Consider the following 20,442-nt stretch of genomic DNA (forward strand, 5'->3'; position numbering starts at 1 on the left):
TTAATTAATTAATTTTCATACCATATGCACATGTATATTTATAAGTTATTATATTTCCTTTCACTGTTCTCTTCACACCCCCCTTGCCTCAGCAGCAAACAGTCAGGTTAGCAATTATTCATACATAGGTTTGATAAACATGTTTACAGATTAGTTATTTTTGGTATAAGGAATTAGGATTAAGGGGAAAAGATATATAAGAAATAATTTTTATAAAGCTTTCATCAGATTCTGAAGGGTTGTCTCTTTTTATTTTTGTATTTTGTTTTGTTTTGTTCTTTCTTCTGAATGTGGATAACATTATCCATAGCCAGTCTAATACAGTTGTCCTGGCGCTCTGACTGAGAGTTGCTACTTCCATCAAGGTTTTCCAACTCATAATGTTGTTGTTAATGTGTACATTGTTTACTTGGTTCTACTCCCTTCACTCAGAATCAGATCCTGTAAGTCATTCCATGCTTCTCTAGAGTCAGAACATTTATGTTTTTCTGGTAGAGCAATAGTATTCCATAGTATTCATATACCATAATTTGTTTAGGCATTCCCCAATAGATGGGCATCCCTTCAATTTCCAAATCTTTGCGCCTATATAAAGAGCTGCTATAATTATTTTGGAATATGTAGGACTTTTCCCTTTTTTATAATTTCTTCTGGATATAGACTAGAATTGGAATTGCTGGATGAAAGAGTATGAATAGTTTTATTGTTCTTTGCATATAGTTCCATATTACTCTCCAGAAATGTTGGTTCATTCACAACTCCACCAGTGATGCACAGCAGTTCTTGTTGTTGTGGCAAATGTTGGAAATTGAGGGGATTTCCATCAATTGGGGAAAAGTTAAAAAAGTTATGGTACATGAATATTATGGAATACTGTTGTTCTGTAATAAACCATAAATGGCTGGACTCTAGAGAAGCATGGTATGGTTAACGGGATATATTGCTGAATGAATGGAACAGAAGCAAATGTGCGTGTTAAAAACAACACTGTGAGATGATTAACCCTGATGGGTGCAGCTGTTCTCAGTACTTCAGAGAGCTAGGGCATCCCTATTAGACTGACTATGGGCAATGCTATTCACATCCAGAGGGGGAAAAAAATCCCTTCAGAATCAGATGAATACTGCATTCACTATTTTTTTAGATTTTTGTAAGGCAAATGGGGTTGAGTGGCTTGCCTATACATTTACTTTTTAAAAAATATCTCATGTATTTCTTTCCCATAATCTTAATTCCTCATACTGAAAATGAGTAATCTGTAAATATTTTTAGCACAAATATGCATGTACAATATTAACCTGACTGCTTGCACTGAGGGGGAGGGGCATGTGAAGGGAGGGTGGAAGGAAATTTTTTAACTTAAAAATGTACTTAGGCATATGCATGAACATCGAAAAACTTTTGTAACATGTATTTGGAAAAATAAAATATCAATCAAAAAAGATACTGTATCATAATCGTTCAAATGGAGTGGCTATCAGAGAATTTTCTTTCACTAGGACAAAGAAGGGAGGTATTGTGGGATATCATGGCATGGTTCAGATTTAGAGAATGTATCATAATTGGTATGAGAGATTCCTGAAATAGAGATTCAAAGAAAACTTATAAAAGGCTGCTTATGCTATAAGAGAAAATAACTGAAATAGATGTACAGATTGTTCTGGGGTCTCATGAGGTTGTGTGAATCTGAAGAAAACAGGGGTTGGCATAGATGTTTCAGGGTAGTGAATATAGATTGCTCTTACCTAATTTGTTAATCTTTCATCAATCTAGGGGATCTGATACAAAGTTGACTTTGCGGATTTTTCAATCAAACTAGCGCAAGAATTTGGGGAAAAGTAAGTAAAATGTGTGAGCTAATATTTAAAAGATCAATGGTGTCTTGTTTTCAAATAAAATTATTCATGTCCAGATTTAAAAAATGAAATATCACACTCTGTCTTTTTACTGTGGTACAGTAAAAAGTATAAATTCAGCAGGTTATCTAATCCAATAATAATACAAGTTGTGAATGTTAGTGATTTCTTTGTTATAGTACATATATAATACTAATCATACATGAAAAAAATTTTAAGGCACTAAGCAAATATGAGTTATCATTATTTTTTCTATAATGTCGATTGTTGGACAGCTACATATGCAAATTTATCTTGAAATGGATGGTCTTCCTCAAAAGGGGAGAGTGGCAAATGAGTGATTTTATTTGTTTTGTAAGTGGTTACTTACTGTTAAGGGAAAGGCATGGGGAAAGTATTTTAAAAATGACAAACTGTTTTCTTTTTTAAAATTTTTTTGTGGGACGGCTAGGTGGCGCAGTGGATAGAGCACAGGCCTTGGAGTCAAGATTATCTGAGTTCAAATGTGACCTCTGACACTTAATAATTACCTAGCTGTGTGGCCTTGGGCAAGCCACTTAACACCATTGCCTTGCAAAAAAAAAAAAAAAAAAAAACCCACACACAAAAAAGACCTAAAAAGATTTCTTTGTACTTTTAATTTTAATTACTTGGTATTGGTATGTTGTAATTGGAACACGAAAAATTTCCTATCCAATTCTTTAATCCACATAACAAATATTTCATTGATGTCAAAACATAATTAAAACTGCCTAAGGGATTAAAAATAATCTTTTTCAATATTTGTTAAATTTCTTGAACTAGAATTACTAGAGTATCATTTCTTTCTTAAGTAACTTAAAGTTCTTTTCCTTCATGCTCAAGTGTCATCCTGTAACACTTCATCAACTTAATTTTCTTCTTAGTCTCAGTTATTTTTTTAATAATGAATGGTCTTTGAAAATTGGCTAACATAAATCTATCATTAAATAATGAAGAAGGTTGTGTTCTGAATACTTTGCTTCATGTTTGAGTTCATTTTAAAATTTACAAGGTACTTTAAAGATTGTGTACTTATTCCTCACTAACCCAGAGGGTGATAGCAATTAGAATAGACTAATTTGAAGTATACTATTTTTTTTTCTTTTTTACTTATACTCTATAGTTGTTCTCATCATATCCAAGTAGAATTAAAGATTCTAATTGTTTCAGATTTCCAGTCTTTTATTTAGCAGTTATGTAACCTGGCTAGATCTCAGTTTCTTCACTTATAAAATAATATGACCCTATTCCAGTTAAAATTTTATACTCTTAGTTAACATCATGCTATAAATATTGAGTATTGTCTTTTATTTTTATTATCATCTGAATTATGAAAGTATGAATTATGAGTATGTCTTTTGGGAGATTTCTTCTAATAAAAATTAAAAAAAAATCTGTGCAATGAATAATTATGATGTAATGAAAAATTAAGCTGATAAAGACTATTTAGGTAGGCCAAGATAGCAGGGACTCATCTGAAATATAGCAATTTTCTCTCCAAATAATTTTAAAAGCATATCAAAGCAAATTCTGGAGCAATAGATTCCCCTCTTCCCAAAATGGGGAGGGACAGGGTGAAACAATTTGCCACTCAAAGAAAAGTTAGAAGTTTCACAATGTAGTACAGTGGATAGAACAGTGGTCTTGGAGTCTGGAGGATGGGAGTTCAAACCTGGCCTCAGATACTTGACTCTAATTGTGTGACCTTAGGTAAGTAACTCAACCATGATTGCCAGGACTGTACCCAAATAGTTCTGGAAAAGAAAGTAAGGCTGGTGACTCAGCACAACAATCCCTCATGCAAATTCAATTCATGTGCTTGTCATGGCATCACCTCCCCTAATGTCATGTTCTCCTTTGAGAATGAAGGGTAAAACTCCTATCACATCACACCACAGTAGAAGACTGACAAGAAAAATCTATCACTCCTGGGTGAGAGTGGAGCATAGTTTAGTGCAGCCTGTAGAAGATCCAAAACTATCTGCTCCTGGAAACTAGCATCATCCTCAGGGATAACTGAATCAGTCCAGGTAACAGTAGTTTCTATAGTTCTCATACAACAAATAATGAGAGTCAGACAACTAGTAAAAAGTAGAACACAAGGGTCCCTTTTTTGGGACCAGGTGCAAGAATCTGCTGTTTTGTACATATGTGTATCTGGGTCACAGTCCTTCATCCAAAGATAAGGAGAGTTTCTATAACACCAGAACTTTTGACTGCAGAGAACCAGAGATGATGGTTATAGACCCAGGGAAGAAAATAGAGCTTGTGGTCCCTCATAGACCAGAGAAGAAACAAGGAGAGTAATAAATAAACCTCTCCTTAGATGATACAACCTTGGAAGAAGGAAAGCTTACAAATCCCCAGAGTTAGCTCTGAAAATAACTACACAAAAATCCTGAATCTTGGGACAGTGCCCCTGCACACTAGGAACAGAGACCAATTGTAACATAACATTATAAGTCATGAAATAGGATAAATGAGTAAACATCAGCAACAAACTTCTGACCATAGAACATTGCTTGGGTGAAAGAGAAAATGAAACACAAACTTAGAAGACAATAAAGTGAAAACAGCCTCATGCCAAGCTCCAAAGAAAAACATGAATTGGTCTCATAATTAAAAAAATAATCTTGGAGGAGTTCAAAAAAGATTTTTTAAAAATCAAGAAAGAGAGACAGCTTGATGGCACAGTGGATAGAGCATTGGCCCTGGAGTCAGGAAGACTGGAGTCCACATCCAGCGTCAGATACTTAATAATTTGCCTAACTGTGTGACCTTGGGCAAGTCACTTAATCCCATTGTCTTAAATAATTTTTTTAAAGGTCCATTAAAGAGAATTCCTTTAAAAAGCAGAATTGGGGAAATTAAAAAAGAGGTAAAAGATTCACTAAGGAAAAATAATAATTTTAAAAATATAGAGTTTGACAAATGAAAGCAAATGACTCAAGAAGACATCAAGAAATAAACAAAATCCAAAGAATGAAAAACGAAGAAAATGTGAATTAGCCTATTGGAAAAACAGTTAACATGAAAAATAGATCAAGGAAAGATCATTCAAGCATTGAACTACCTGAAAGACATCATCCAAAAGAGTCTAGGGGGCAGTTAGGTGTCCCAGTGGATAGAGCACAAGACCTGGAATAAGGAGTTACCTATGTTCAAATCCAGCCTCAGACACTTAATAATTACCTAGCTATGTGACCTTGGCCAAGTCACTTAACCCCACTGCCTTGCAAAAACAAAACAAAAAGGATCTATTGACTCTTTTCATGATTGTCTTTGTATCATTCTCATATTGCTTCCCTATTTTTCTACCTTTCTTACTTGATTTTCAAAATTATTTTTAAGTTCTTCCATAACAAGACATATTTTTTTTTCTTTGAAGCTTTGGATGTGGGAGATTTGACTCTATGTTTGACTGTATTTTTTGATCCTCCTTGTAACTTTTTTGATCCTCCATAGTAACTTTCTTTGTCCAGATTGTTTTTCTGCTGTTTGTTCATTTTCCTAGCCTATTACTTGATTTTAACTCTGTGTTAAGGTTAAACTGCTTCCAGGTTGAAGGGACCATGATCTCAAACTTCAGGAGTTTGGGGCAACTTTTTTCAGAGGTACTTCTAGGAACCTATAAGTTTTCAGTTCTTCCAAGATCTAAGGAGAGAATTTTACTGATCTTCTTTCCTGCTTTGGAACTATGGTAAGTATCTCTTCTTCACTGAAGCTGCAAGCTGTGATGTGCCAATAGTTCTCCTTGCACTAGTACTGCCACCCAAAGATGTCATTCAGATATGATTATGAGCAAAGCAACAGAATTCTTCCTAAGGTCCAGCATAGAGACCTCTTTCGTCTCCTTCAGAGCTCAGGAAGCAACTGCATTAGACAACATTTCAGTGGTTCCTAGGTTGGCCCCATGGTTTCCTGGAGCCATGGCTTTTCTGGTTTGATCTGCACTGGACTGTGTTCGACTCTCAGCCAGGTCCACCAAAGCTTTCCTGCTGACCTGCTAAATTGTCTGTTTTAATTGTGGAATGAGAGGTCTGGAAATGACTACTGCTACCATCAATTTAGTTGCCTTGAGACCTGTTTTTGGTTTGCTGGGTTTGGTCTGAACTGGAGTGGCCTATGCAGGACTGAACTCCTCTCTTACCCTGATGCAGCAGACCTTTCCTATTGAACTTCTAAGTTGTCTTGCACTGGGAAATTATTTCTCACCATCTCTGTGTGGGTTTTGCTATACTAGAATTTGTTGAAAGTAATTTAGAGGTATTTGGAGGAATTTCAGAGAGAATTTAAGAGGGTCCCTGACTTTGCTCTGCCATCTTGACTCTGTTTCCCTACATATATTTCTCCTTGACTCTAAATATATTATATTTCAAAGGCCTAAAATTTCATATTATTATGCCCCTTATGAACACAGATGGTAGTATTCTCAATTTCTAAGCAGGTTTTCTTAAGCTTTTATAATCCTCCAAATTCATCAAATTTTGGTCTACTATATACTGATGGCTATCTCCAGACTTGGTTTGGATGATTCTCATATGACAAGGAATATTGACTATCACTCTACTTGAAGTATTTCCAAGTTCCATAGGACTTATTAGCATTTTCATTCCCTTAGCATAGCCTTTAAGAGTCTATAGTCACCTCCACACCATGAGGACAGAAATAAGGTATTAATTAAAATTATCACTGCTTATAACAACACATAGCATTATAAATTTCGAGTTTTCAGTTTCAACCATTTGTACATCAAAGCACATTATAGATTTCAAAATGCCAGATAAAAGAATATATTTCATGAAACTCAGGGTCAGGCTTTCATGGGTGAATTACATTACCTACTACATTTTCAAGAAAGGGAGAAAGGTAATAGAATAGTTCTAAAAAGTTAAACTCTGAGACTCAGAAGAGATTTTCTAGTAATGTTCAAATATAGTAAGCTTAGCTAAGTTTACAATGTTTAATATATTGTAAATTCCTTTGCTAAAAATAGAATGTGGGATGAAGATAAAAATATAAAACTCACATAGGCTCAGTGCCCAGAAATCTAAAATAGTAAGTCTTGCAAAAGAGGGAAATTTATCTAACAAGGAAGTGTTTATATACACACATGGAAAAGAAGACTACTTCAGAAGAAATTATCTGTTTCAATCAAAGTACCATCCCTCATAATCATTAGAGTCTAACCAAGTGCAACAACACATACATAAATGTTTATACATTGAAACGTGTATATTTGTGTGAACAAATATATATAGCTATCTATCTATAGATAAAAATATTTTTTATTTACTACCTGGAAACCTTAAAGAACATTAATTTCTGTGTTCTCTCAATATGTATGTCAGAAAATTTAGAACTAGACCAACAAAAATAACTTATGTATGATTTTAAAATCTTTAAATGGCAAACTCAGATGTGAGTCCAGTGAATTAACTCAAGTTTTACCTTCATTATGAGGCTTTTCCTAATGTTCCAATAATCAGTTTATACTATTGGATTCAGGTTTTATCTTTTGGTATTCATATTACTACTACTACTACTACTACTACTACTACTACTACTACTACTACTACTACTACTATAGTAGAATGCATATAATATACCACAGCACAAGATAGGATAGGAATTGAAAATATGTAATATATAAAATTATATAATCACTCATAAATTTGCTTCTATTGTAACAATTTTTAATGTCTTCTAATATTATGTTTTTATTACAAACTCCTTGAAAAGTCTCTCTACTGTAGGTATTTCACTTTCTTCTCCTTCTTTTCTTAACTCCTTACAGTCTTTTGATGTCTCTGAAATAACTCTCTCCAAAGTTACCAAGTATCTCAATCTTTTAATCCAATAATATATTCTAAATTCTCATTATCCTTAAATTCTCTGGAATCTTTGACTCTATTCATGAATGCCTGCTCCTTGATACTCTCTTTTGTCTATGCCTTGGGAAATCATTCTCTCCCGATTCTCTTCTAACCTATCTAACTACTCCTCAATTTCCTTTGCTGTATCCTCTTTCAGACCATATTCTAAAATTTCTGTCATTGGTGTCCTTCAAATTCTCTAACTATACCATTTTACTTAACGATGTCATTAGCTCTATGAGATCACTATCATCTATCTCTAGGATTATGAGAATTCTCAAATCTACCTCTTGTACTTTAAGCTCTCTTTAGACTTTGAATCTGTCTCTCTTGATAACTTTCAGGAATATCAAACTGCATCCCGAGTAGAAATCTAAAATTCACAGTGTACAAAACCAAACTCATTCATTCCCTTTAACTTGTCACACATTTACTAATGTTCCTATTAATACAGAGAGCAACACCATCCACCCAGTACCTCAAAATGACCACTTAAGTAGAATTCTCAAGTTCTACTCACATTTCATATCCAATCTCTTGCTAAAGTTTGTAAATCTTATCTTTGAAATATCTATCATACACAACTTTCTCTCCTCTGATACTGTCAAGACTCTGGTTTGGGGGCAGCAAGGTGGCAAGGGATAGAACATCAGTCCTGGAGTCAGGGGGGCCTGAGTTCAAATCTGACCTCAGACACTTAATAATTGCCTAGCTGTGTGACTTCAGGCAAGTCACTTAATCCCATTGTCTTAAGTAAATAAAAAAAAGAAGACTCCAGTTCGATCTGTCATCACATTAGGTCTAGAATAGCCATTGAGTGAAACTTTCAACTACAAGTGTCTTTCTTCTCCTAACCATCCTTCATTCAGTCACCAAAGTGATAAAATTGAGCAACATGAATGTAATGTCTCTACTCAATAAATTGGATTGACTCCCCTTTGCTGCCAGAATGTAATACAAAATCTTTTTGTGTTAACCGTTTTTACAATCCCAGACCTTTCTGAGCATTCCAATCTTAAACAATACTTCCTATCACATACTTTTCATTCCAGTGACATTAACCACCTTGCCAAGTCATAAACAAGAAACATCATTGCTTGGCTACAACATTTTCACTTGGTGTCTTACATGCTAGTCATTTTTCCTTCCTCAACTCTACCTACCATCTTCCTGATTTTCTTTAAGTCCAAACTAAAATCTCGTCCTTAGTAGGAAACTTTTTTCCGATCTCTTTTAATTCTATTGCCTAACCTCTGTTGATTATTTCCTATTTACCCTGCGTACAGCTTGTTTCTTCAGAATTGTTTTCTTGTTGTTTCCCTCATTTGATTAGGAGTTCCCAGAAGGCAGGGGTATTTTTTGCCCATTTTTTGCATTCTCAGTAGTTTGCATAATACCTAGCATATAGTAAACACTTAGTACTTATTAATATTATCTCATCAGTCCTTGAGGAAGGGAGAGATCATTTTCAGTGAAAAGATAGGAGTGTAAAATATATTTTCATTGGCTAGAGAATGTCTGTTTTTCTCTGTTAAATCAAGAATTTAGGTGAATTTCAGTTGGTTTTGAATGTTAGGAAAAATAATCATAACTCTAATGTCCTATCTAGAAAGTTGTCTAAGGTACTATTTTATCTCTTTTAGTGACTATCAAGAGTCTTATACATAATAGAAACTTTTAACAAGTATATAAGTGTTTAAAAATTTACATCCTTTAAGCTAAAAACTAGAAGTTTATGAGAATTTATTATGAGAATTCTCAAATCTAACTCTTGTGCTTTAAGCTCTCTTTTGATTTTGAATCTGTCTCTCTTGATACCTTTCAGGAATATCCCCAGTAGAAATCTAAAATTAACAGTGTACAAAACCAAACTCATTCTTTCCCTTTAACTTGTCACCCCTTTACTAATGTTCCTATTAATAGAGAGAGCAACTTGGGGAGGCTGGGTGGTGTAGTGGATAAAGCACTGGCCCTGGAGTCAGGAGTACCTGGGTTCAAATCCGGTCTCAGACACTTAATAATTACCTAGCTGTGTGGCCTTGGGCAAGCCACTTAACCCCGTTTGCCTTGCAAAAAACTAACAATAAATAAATAAAAAAAAGAGAGATCAACCACCACCCACCCAGTCCCTCAGTCTCTCAAACTGACTACTTAAGTAGTTATGGATATATATATATATATATATATATATATATATATATATATATATATATATCACTTAAGGATATGCTATTATTCATGCAGAAGGAAAAACCAGACTGCTCATGAAGTCATAACCTGCCAATAGATCCCAATTATATTATAAAATCTTTTTCTGACCAGAATCTAACCCAGACACATAGTAGCTATGTGACCCTTGGCAAATCATTTAACTTCCCCATTCTCAGTTATTTCATTTGTAAAATAAGAGTAATAATATGGTTTTTGTGAAGATTAAAAGAGATGAGTACTTTGATATAAAGGATTATTTGCATGATAATAGTTATTATTATGTTGATCTAGTTTGATGAAATGCAACAGGCATTTAATTAAGTATCTATTGAAAAAAAGTTTGAAGTGATGCATTAAGAGTCAATCTCAGAGCATAGTAATTCATACTTGGGTTAAATTCCACCACTTCAGTATACAGACTGTGTGATCCCAGGCAAGTAACTTAATCTCAGTATTTCCTAGACACACTCTGAAGGTGTAAACTGCAAAGCAAGTGGCAAACTGCATTTAAAGGGGATATTTCTTTGTCAGGAGTTACATATACCAATACAATCAGGGTTCTTAAGAAACAAAGCCAGTCAGGCACTATGCACTCTGTGCAAGTTAAAAAATGATCCTTGTTTCTACATAAAGTAGGGAGTGAAGCACAAGGCTTAAGTGTTTTCATTTCTTATAGACTAGAACTCAATAAGTTTACCTACCTCAAAGTCCTACTATACTTTATTTGTCTGTCTGTCTATCTGTCTATCTATCTATCCATCTATCTATCTATGTCTAGTTTCTTTTCCTTTTCCTTTGTTCTCTTATGAGACATCCATAAGAGATAATATTGGGACCTAGTAGCAGGGGCAGCCTGAGTTCAGTGTTGATGGGGAGGAAAAGCAATGCACAAACTATCCCAAGACCAATGCACCATACTGATTTGAGATGTTCTGTGTGAAATGAATCCCAAGTAGAGTTTCCCCTACTCAGATACAGTATCATTGATGGGGCAATGGGGAGGGGTGGATGCACCAAAGGAGAGAGGTATTATGGTGAGTAATTTGCCTCTGACCTGAAAAACAAAGGGATAAGTGCCTTGCTCTCCATCATGCCACAGAAATTTTACCTCCTTCATCTCCACAAATTCCTCACTGGATCACACCATTCTGATAAGTGACTGCCTGGTTCACTATTTCAGGTATGCCTCTAACATTTTGCTTCACTTCCTACCCTACTAAAAATCCATCTTCTAGTGGCAGCTAGGTGGTACAGTGGATAGAGCACCGGCCCTGGAGTCAGGAGTACCTGAGTTCAAATCCAGCCTCAGACATTTAATAATTACCTAAATGTGAGGCCTTGGGCAAGCCACTTAACCCCACTGCTTTGCAAAAACCTAAAGAAAAGTCCTTCTTCTAGAGAGTCACAAAAAAATGCCTTGATGTGACATGTATACCATTCCTCAATTCAGCAACCATGATCAAGTAAACTTTATCATTGTTAGTACAAGGGGTGTATCCCCAAGATGAAATACAGAGTCATTCCTATGATTTTCCAGTACAAAACCCCTGTCCATTCCTTCCCTAGAGTTGTTTCACCTTATATAATGAAAAACTCTTTTGGGATTGGAGTTTTCTTTACATTAAATTTGCACTTTCAGAACTAAGCACATAATGTATGTTTATTAAATAATTCATCCCCCCTTTCCCCCATTAGTTTTCCTCCTTTTCCTTCATTTTTAATCAGCTTCTTTTCTTTGACCCCAAGAAAAATCCCACCTTCCCCAGAATAAGCTCATCACCTAAATTATCATCAAGGAATTTTCCAACTTTGATACTCTATACCTTTTAAGCAACCTCAGTGGCCTCTCCCTCTGATGTTATGTTTGGAAGGTGAAAAAATAAACACTCAGTACTTTTCCTTTATAGAAGGATTGGAACTATTCAACTCATTTCACTTTCTATCAACTGCTTTGGTTATTGAATATGTTTATAATAGCTATATATATAATATATAATATATATGTATATATGTATATATACACACACTTGTATGTCCACATGTATGTGAGTATGTGATATAAAAAGAAAAGGTAACAAAATAAACCTCAAATATGGTGTTAGAAGGCAAGGTTATTTTCAACCCCAGGGCCATATTTATGGTGTACTTCTCCTCCCCTCTTTTTCAGCTTCCTTATTAAACGCTTTCCCCCCATATGGCAAACATCTTGAGGTTAGAAATTGTTTTTCTTTTTCTTATTTTTGTCACCTGTGTTTAACACAGTGCCTTATACATGCCTACTGACTATTAGTTATTGAATCACTTCCTTCCCTCCTTCCTCTTTTTAAAAATATTTATTCATTCTCTTTTTTGTACAAATAATTTTATACATTAATAAAATATTCTTGTTTAAGATTAAACAGAATACCACTCCCCCCAAAATATAGACTCACTTGAGCAATAAAGGGGAGAGAAAAAAATTAAAATTTAAAAAAATAATAGTAGTAATTGTAGGTATGTCCAGGTGGCACAATGGACGGAGCCCCAGCCGTGGAGCCAGGAGTACCCAAGCACATATCTGGCCCCATGCACCCAACAATCACCCAGCCGTGTGACATGCAAGCCACCCCTACCCCACTTCCCTGCAAAAACCTAAAAAAGAAAAAAAAAGACCCAAAATAAAATAAAATAGTAATAATAGTAGGGGTGGCAGGGTGGCAGACAGAGCATTGGCCCTTGAGCCAGGAGCACCTGGGTCCAAATCCAGCCTCAGACACCCAAAGATCACCCTGTTATGAGGCTCCAGGCAGGCCACACAGCCCCATTTGCCCAGCAACACCCCTAAATAATAATGATAAAAAATGTGCTTCAGTCGTTGTTGCAACACCAACAGCTCTGTCGTGGGTGGATCACATTTTTTATGGGAAGTCCATGGCAAAAGTTACTTCTATATTTTTCCACCATTGCCATTGCTGATTGCAACTCCCTCCTTTTGTATTTCTCCACTACCATGTACTATATTTTCTCTCTCCTTTCACTCCAACTCTGCTGTAGGGTATCTGAGTGGCGCAGCAGACAGATCCCTGGTCCTGGGGCCAAGAGGCCCCAAGCCCCCCTACCACCCCTTAGGCCCAGCATCCACCTGGCCCTATGGTCCTGGACAGGCCTTCCAATCCCAGCCCCTTGCAAGAAGTAAAAAAGGAAATGTGTTATATCTGACCACTCTCCCACCATGGTCCATCCTCTCCTCCTTCATTCACATCCTCACCCCTTCCCACTGCCCCCCTTCTTACTCCAGATGTCTATACCCCATTGAGTATATATGCTGTTTCTTCTCCTAACCACCTCTGACGAGAGCAAAGATTCCCCCATTTCCCCTCGCCTTCCCCCTTTCCATATCATTGCAATAGCTCATTGTAATAAAGAAAAACCTTATTATATGAGATATCTTGGCCTATTCCCCCTCTCCTTTTTCTTTCTCCCATTAAATTTCCCTTTTTTTCTATGGACTCCATTTTTACACCATATTTTATCTTCAAATTCAGCTTTCTCCCATGCTTCAACTTTAAAAGCTCCCACTACTTGCTCTATTAACTGAGAAGGTTCCTATGAGTATTATCAGTGTCATTTTTCTATGCAGGAATACATGCAGTTCATCATCAAGTCCCTTATATTTTCCCCTTTTCCTTCAATCCCCATGCTTCATGTGAGTCCTGCATCTGAAGATCAAACCTTCTGTTCATCTCTGGCCATTCCAACAGGAAAATTTGAAATTCCCCTGGTTCATTGAAAGTCTGTCTTTTTTCCCTGGAAGAGGACATTCAGCCTTGCTGTTCCCCCAATTTGTGCCTGGTGCTCCCCGGGGTATAACTCTGTAGATTCCTCCACTGCTGTGAGCCAGCTCCCAGCTCCCTGGGGCTGCCTCCAGGATGCTGAAGTTCTTTCTGCTCTTTTCCAGGTTACCTTGAGTAGAAGAACTGCTTCCCTGGGTCCCTCTGTGGGTTCTGTCTCTTGAAAGTTTAGTTAGAGTCCTTTGTATTGAAATATCAACATTTTATGAGAGAGCTTCTAAGAGCTGCTGCTCTCTTGTCGCCATCTTGGCTCTGGCCCCCCTTCTTCCTCTTAACTTCCTGCCTAGGAATGTAATAATCACTAAAGCTGAAATTGCCTTGAATTCTCAGCAACTCCCCATGTTGGTACTCTGGATCATATTTCTTATCACCCCATCTTAGTTATTCCCTTCAACATACATATTGATTCTCTCTTAAATACCTTAAACACTCAATTCCTTAACCAACTTACCTCTCATGAAGTATTTGTAAACCCAATCTCAGTTGCACAAAGATGATCAGACATATGATCTTGCCCTTACCCACATATGTACCAAACTGTGTTCAATAACTCTGATCATAATATTGGTTTTTTACTTCTCCCTCTACTTTTCCTTTCTAAAACCAATTTATCCTTTGTCTATACTGTGATCTCAAATCCCTTGAACCCTCAGTTCTCTTCCAGGTCATTTCCCCTGCCCTGGCCATACTTTTCTTTTCTCCTCATCTTGATTTCTTATTCAGCCTATTCAAGTTTATGCTATTCTTCTCTCCAGAATTTCCAGACATCTTATTTTTTGCTGTTGAGTTGTTCAATCATTACATTTAACTTTTCTTGGCCAAGATAATGAAAATTTTGCCATTTCCTGCTCCAACTCATTTTATGAATGACATGTTAGATGACTTACACAGCTCAATAAATGTCTAATGCCAAATGTAAATAGAGAAGATGAGTCTTTTTGAGTTCAGGCCAAATACTCTCCCAATTTTAACACCTAGATGCCTGTAGACACCTTTAATATATCAGTTATGCCCAAACAAGTCTCACCCTTTGAAAAGTCACATTATTCACAAGACGAGGGAAAATCACACAACCATTCTCACTTGGTCCACTATAAATTAATGATACAACTTCAACTGTACCCTGTCTGCTTCTTTTCAATCTTAACTATACCTGTCATCTATTCACTATCATACTCACCTCAATATCTACTCCAACCATTTCATCCCTCCTCTAACCTCCCTTGCCTTCTCTTCCACCTAGCATTCAGAGGCCTTCTGCCACTTTTTCCTCCTTCAATTTTGTATTACAGGATGAAGTGGCAGTACTCCTTACCAAACTCTAAACAATCTGATTTTGCAAGTAATTCCTATCCATCACATGTCCTCCAAAAATTTACCCCCTCTGTCATTCTTTTATCTGTTTTGTATTTCTTCCTCTATATTGGTCCATGTTCACTTACCTAAAAACACACCCATTTCTCTTCTATTCTGAAAACCCTCATTTTATCCTTCTATCCTCACTATTGTTTTATGTATCTTTTGATTTTTTTTGGCTAAAGTCCTTAAAAGACCATTACAGTAGATACCTCCACTTTCTCTTTTCTCACTTTCTTCTTATTCTTTTATACTCTGGCTTTTGAACTTAAATTCTCTTAATATCCAAATTTTTCCATTGATCTTGAAAGTTCAACAATTCATTGTTTCTTATAGAATAATAGTACTGCATAGCATTCATATACCATAACTTAGTCTACCATTACCAAACTGATGGGCATCCCTTCAATTTCTAAATCTTTGTCACTATAAAAAGAATTGATACTAATATTTTTGAACATGTGGGACTTTTCCCAGTTTTTGTGATTTCTTTTGGATATATGCCTTCTATTTTTATTGTTGGCTCAAAGGGAATAATCAATTATTTTGCTCTTTGGGCATAGTTCCAGATTACTCTCCAGAATGATTGGATTAGCTCTCAACTCCAACAACAATGCATCAATATCCCAATATTCCCATACTCTCTCCAATATTGATCATTTCACTTTTTGTCATCTTAGCCAATCTAATAGGGTTCCTAACCTTTGCCAATTTATCCATTGGGGGAATGACATCTAACCTTATACATTTGATTTAATTCTCTTCATATTTTAGAAATGAGATCTTAATCAGATCCCTTAGCTAATCAAAAATTATTTCCTAACTTTCTATGTTTTTCTAATCTTAGCTGTCTTGATTTTATTACTGAAAAACTTTTCAATTTCATAATGAAAATCATCCATTTTTCAATTTTTAATATATTCTATTTCTTATTTAGTCATAACTTACTCACCTTCCCATAGATCCAACAGATAGAGTATTTTTTGATATGTTAATTGATCTATGGTATCACCCTTTATGTCTAAATCCTGTATTCATTTTGAATTCATTTTGGTATAAGGTGTGAAATGTGGGTGTATGTCTAGTTTTTGCTCTACTATCTTGCAGTTTTTTTTTTCAAAGAGTGAGTACTTATTGCAAAAGCTAATGTCTTTGGGTTTGTGAAACAATAGATTACTATAGTTACTGACAAATGTCACTTTTGTACCTATTCTAATCCACTGGCACACTACTCTATTTTGTAATCAGTACAAAGCAGTTTTGATGCCATTTTATAGTATAGTTTTAGTATACTATAGTTTTAGCTCTGGAACAGCTAGATCACATTCTTTGCATTATTTTATTAATTCTTTCAATATTTCTGATATTTTGTTGCTCCAGATCACATCTGTTACTAATGTTTCCAGGTCTGTTAAATAGTTTAGTAATTGAATTTTTATTATAATAGCTCAGCCTAACATGCTTAATTGATATTTTTCCAATTATTTAGGTCTGACTTTATTTGTGTGAAAAGTACTTTGTAATTGTGTTCATACAGTTTCTGGGTTTGTCTTGGGAGGTAGATTACAAGTATTTTTATGTTGTCTAAAGTTACCTTAAATGGAATTTCTCTTTTTTATCTCCTGTCCTTGGGTTTTCTTTTCATTTATAGAAATACTAATGATTTTTGTGAGTTTATTTTATATTTTACTACTTTGCTGAAGTTGTTAATTGTTTCAAGTACATTTTAAGTTGTTTTTCTAGGGTTCTCTAAGAATATTATCAAATCATCTGCAAAGAGTGAATTCTTGGCTTCCTTCAATTTTATTCTTCTCTTATTGCTAAATTAGCATTTCTAATACTATATTGAAGATAGTAATACTTTATTGAAGTATAATAAACATCCTTCTTTCATCCCCATTCTTTTTGGAAATGTCCTGTGATTATATCTATAATATGTAATGTTTGTTAATGTTTTTAGTAGACAGTTATTATTTAAAAAAAACAAACTCAATTTATTACTATAGTCTCTAGGGTTTTTAATAAAAATATATATTTCATTTTGTCCAAGTCTTTTTCAGCAACTCTTGAGATATTCATATGCTATCTATTTTTTGTTATTGATATGTTCATTTATAATGAGTGCTTTTTTAATATTAAATCTTCCCTGCCTAGCTTGTATAAATCCTAGCTGATCATAGCATATTATCCTACTAATTTTTATTTTGGTATTCTCTTTGCTAAAATTTTATTTAAGATTTTAGCATCAGTTTTCATTAGGTAGATTTGTCAATAATTTTCTTTGTTTTGCCTCTTCCTATCAGCACCTTTTTTATGTCATCAAAAAATTTGGCAGAACTCCATCTTCAACTATTTTTAAATATTTTCTGTAGAATGAAATTTAACTGATCACTAAATGTTTGGTAAAATTCACTTGTAAATTCATATGAACTTGGAGATGTTTTCTTACTGAGTTTTCTTTAATGGGTTGATGTCTAACTTCTGGGTCCTGTGCTGCTTTCTAGTTTCCTGGACCTGGGCTGTGCTGTTACTAGAAGGCTCCCACCCCTCTTCCACCCAGCTAGGCTCCTCTTTCCATCCCCCCCTAAAAAAACAGACCTCCAATGAAGATCCTCCATGATATCAAGATCTGAGAACTTGTTTTGCCCATTTTTAGTTGGATCTGTGACTTCAATATCCGTACAGAGGCTTCATTTAACATTGTGTAAGGAAAAGCTCCAGGAGCATGCTAGCTTCACAGCTGCCATTTTGGATACTCCCTGGACTTCCCAAAGTAATATTTTTCTTTTTTAATTGATATTTTATCATATATTCCCATTATACTTCATCAATTTTTCAACATTCATATGCATATTTTAACTTACATGGTTTTCCTCCACCCTGCCTTTCCACCCCACTTTCTTCACTGGGCAAACATTTAGGTGAATATTGTACATATACACTTATGTTTAACATATTTACAGATTAGTCACATTTGAATTGAGGAAAAGAAATAAATCCTTGAGATAGGAAAGAAATACATAAGAGAAATTTTGAAAAGAAATGAATGTAACATTCATTCAGATTCTATAGGGTGCTTTTTGTTTGTTTTGTTTTGTTTTTCTTCTGCTAAAGCATTGTCCATAACCAATCTAAGAGGGTTGTCCTAACTCTCTGAACTGCTGAGAGGAGATGCTTCCATCAAGGTTGATCATCTCACAATGTTGTTGCTAATGTGTACATTGTTCTCTTGGTTCTGCTCCCTTTTCTCAGCCTCAGTTCCTGTTATTCACTTCATGCTTCTCTAGAGTCTGAGATAAATAGTAATTCATAATATTCATTTACCATAACTTGTTTAGCCATTCCCCAATTGATGGGCATCCCCTCAATTTCCAATTCTTTTCCATTACTAAAAGAGCTGCTATGAATATTTTGGAACATGTGGGACCTTTCCCATTTTTTATGATTTCTTCAAGATAATACTTTTCGACTCGGGTTGTGCACATGTAGTGAGGTGGCTGGAGTCCTGGGGAGGGCTTTAGTGTTGTTGGGAAAACGGGTTGGAAGGAAACCTCTCCGAAGAGGTGGCAGCGGCACCTGGATCTCGGATGGAGGATTCTGTTAACAATTTTCAACATCTTCTAAGAAGATGAATCCAGGACACAATCATGGCATGAGCCATATGGATGATAATAGCACTATGCTCCTGCCCACCATCATTCATCCACTACAACCTCTCATGTTCAAGGGGGAGGAGAAGGAAACATGATGATGGCCATGACCTTCTATTTTTGGCTATAAGAATGTGGAGTTGCTCTTCTCTGGATTAGTGATCAATACACCTGGGGAAATGGCTGGGGCATTTGTGACTATCTTTTTGTTAGCGATATTCTATGAAGGCCTCAAGATAGCCCAGGAGAGCTTGCTGTGGAAATCCCAGGTCAGCATTCGCTACAACTCCATGCCAGTGCCAGGGCCAAATGGAACCTTATGGAAACACACAAAACTGTTGGACAACAAATGCTGAGTTTCCTTCACCTTCTGCAGACAGTGCTACATATCACCCAGGTGGTCATCAGCTACTTCCTTATGCTTATCTTTATGACCTATAATGGGTACCTCTGCATCGCAGTAGCTGCAGGAGCTGGAACAGGCTACTTTCTCTTCAGCTGGAAGAAGGCAGTGGTAGTGGGCATCACAGAGCACTGTCAATGTCAGACTATAGGATGTGGCCTTATTTACCACAATGGGAAGTAGCCGGAGACTGGGGGATTGATTTCAAGTCCTCTCATTGCTTCCCAACACTTGCATAGACAACAAATCAGGAAGTTTATGTACTAAACTCCAAGCTGGGTGGTGCCCTCCCAAACTGTTGATTTCTGCTACTTGGCTGAGATTCTCAGTTATCCACTAATCAAGGTAGCCTTTGTTCTAATGATTTCTTGATCATCTGCTTCCTTTTTTAATATCTTGGTTTTTTATGATAATTGTGTGAATTTGGGGGGTCATAGGTGAAGGTTGTGGGGAAATACGTATGTCCCAGTGAGTAGGGAAATAGGGTATGCCTTTTTCTGAGGTGTGAAGTGATACATAGCAGTCTGAGAATCTGAAGGATTTATGAGTTGAATAAAGGTGTGATAACAAAGAGTTCCTTGAATAGCCACAATGGAAGTCAGAAACTTCTGATTTCACCAATCACACGATTGACAATCAACTTAATAGTGGGAAATATTTTCAAATAAAACCGTTGACACCTTTTTTGTCTTGCTCCCTTAGTTGATCATAATTGGTGAAATAAATTCTTGTCTCTCAGCTTTCTTTTAAACTAGCTGTTGTTGAGGAAGGGACCCTAACACGACAATCATCTATCACACATTATTAAGGGAGGCAGAATCACTAGCAGGTCCTCTAAATGATAATCTCAGTTCATTCTGCCGACCCTGTCTTAGCTGACTGAGTTAAAGAATATGGAAATCATTACTATCTTTATTTCATTTGAGACTGGGTATAGATCCCCTTCTTACATAAAAGAATGACCATTGTTATGGATCCCTTCCCAAACTTTCTTATAAGGGATCACATTTAACTGTTCATCCTTGGCAGTTGAACTTAATTTATGAAGTCCAAACTATCTCTATAAATATCTTCCTGAGTTGGCCTAGCAAATCCTGTCCTCCATGGTGCTTTTTTTTTCATTCTGCTTAGGGCAAATGACACAAAGTACAATTGCTCTGGTGGAAGTCTATACTTGTGCTCCACCTTTTTATAATTGTAGTAATCCTCTGGGTTTCATGACATGGGAGATGTAGGTGG

General features: G+C 35.8%; 1 pseudogene; it reads left to right on the plus strand.

Annotated features, from left to right (window-relative positions):
* The first annotated feature begins 18,778 nt into the window (after nt 1-18,778).
* On the plus strand, nt 18,779-19,386 carry LOC141513862 (high affinity copper uptake protein 1 pseudogene; annotated as a pseudogene).
* The last annotated feature ends 1,056 nt before the right edge of the window (nt 19,387-20,442 follow it).

Source organism: Macrotis lagotis, chromosome 1 (genome assembly GCF_037893015.1).
Source record: "Macrotis lagotis isolate mMagLag1 chromosome 1, bilby.v1.9.chrom.fasta, whole genome shotgun sequence".
Taxonomy (NCBI): Eukaryota; Metazoa; Chordata; class Mammalia; order Peramelemorphia; family Peramelidae; genus Macrotis; species Macrotis lagotis.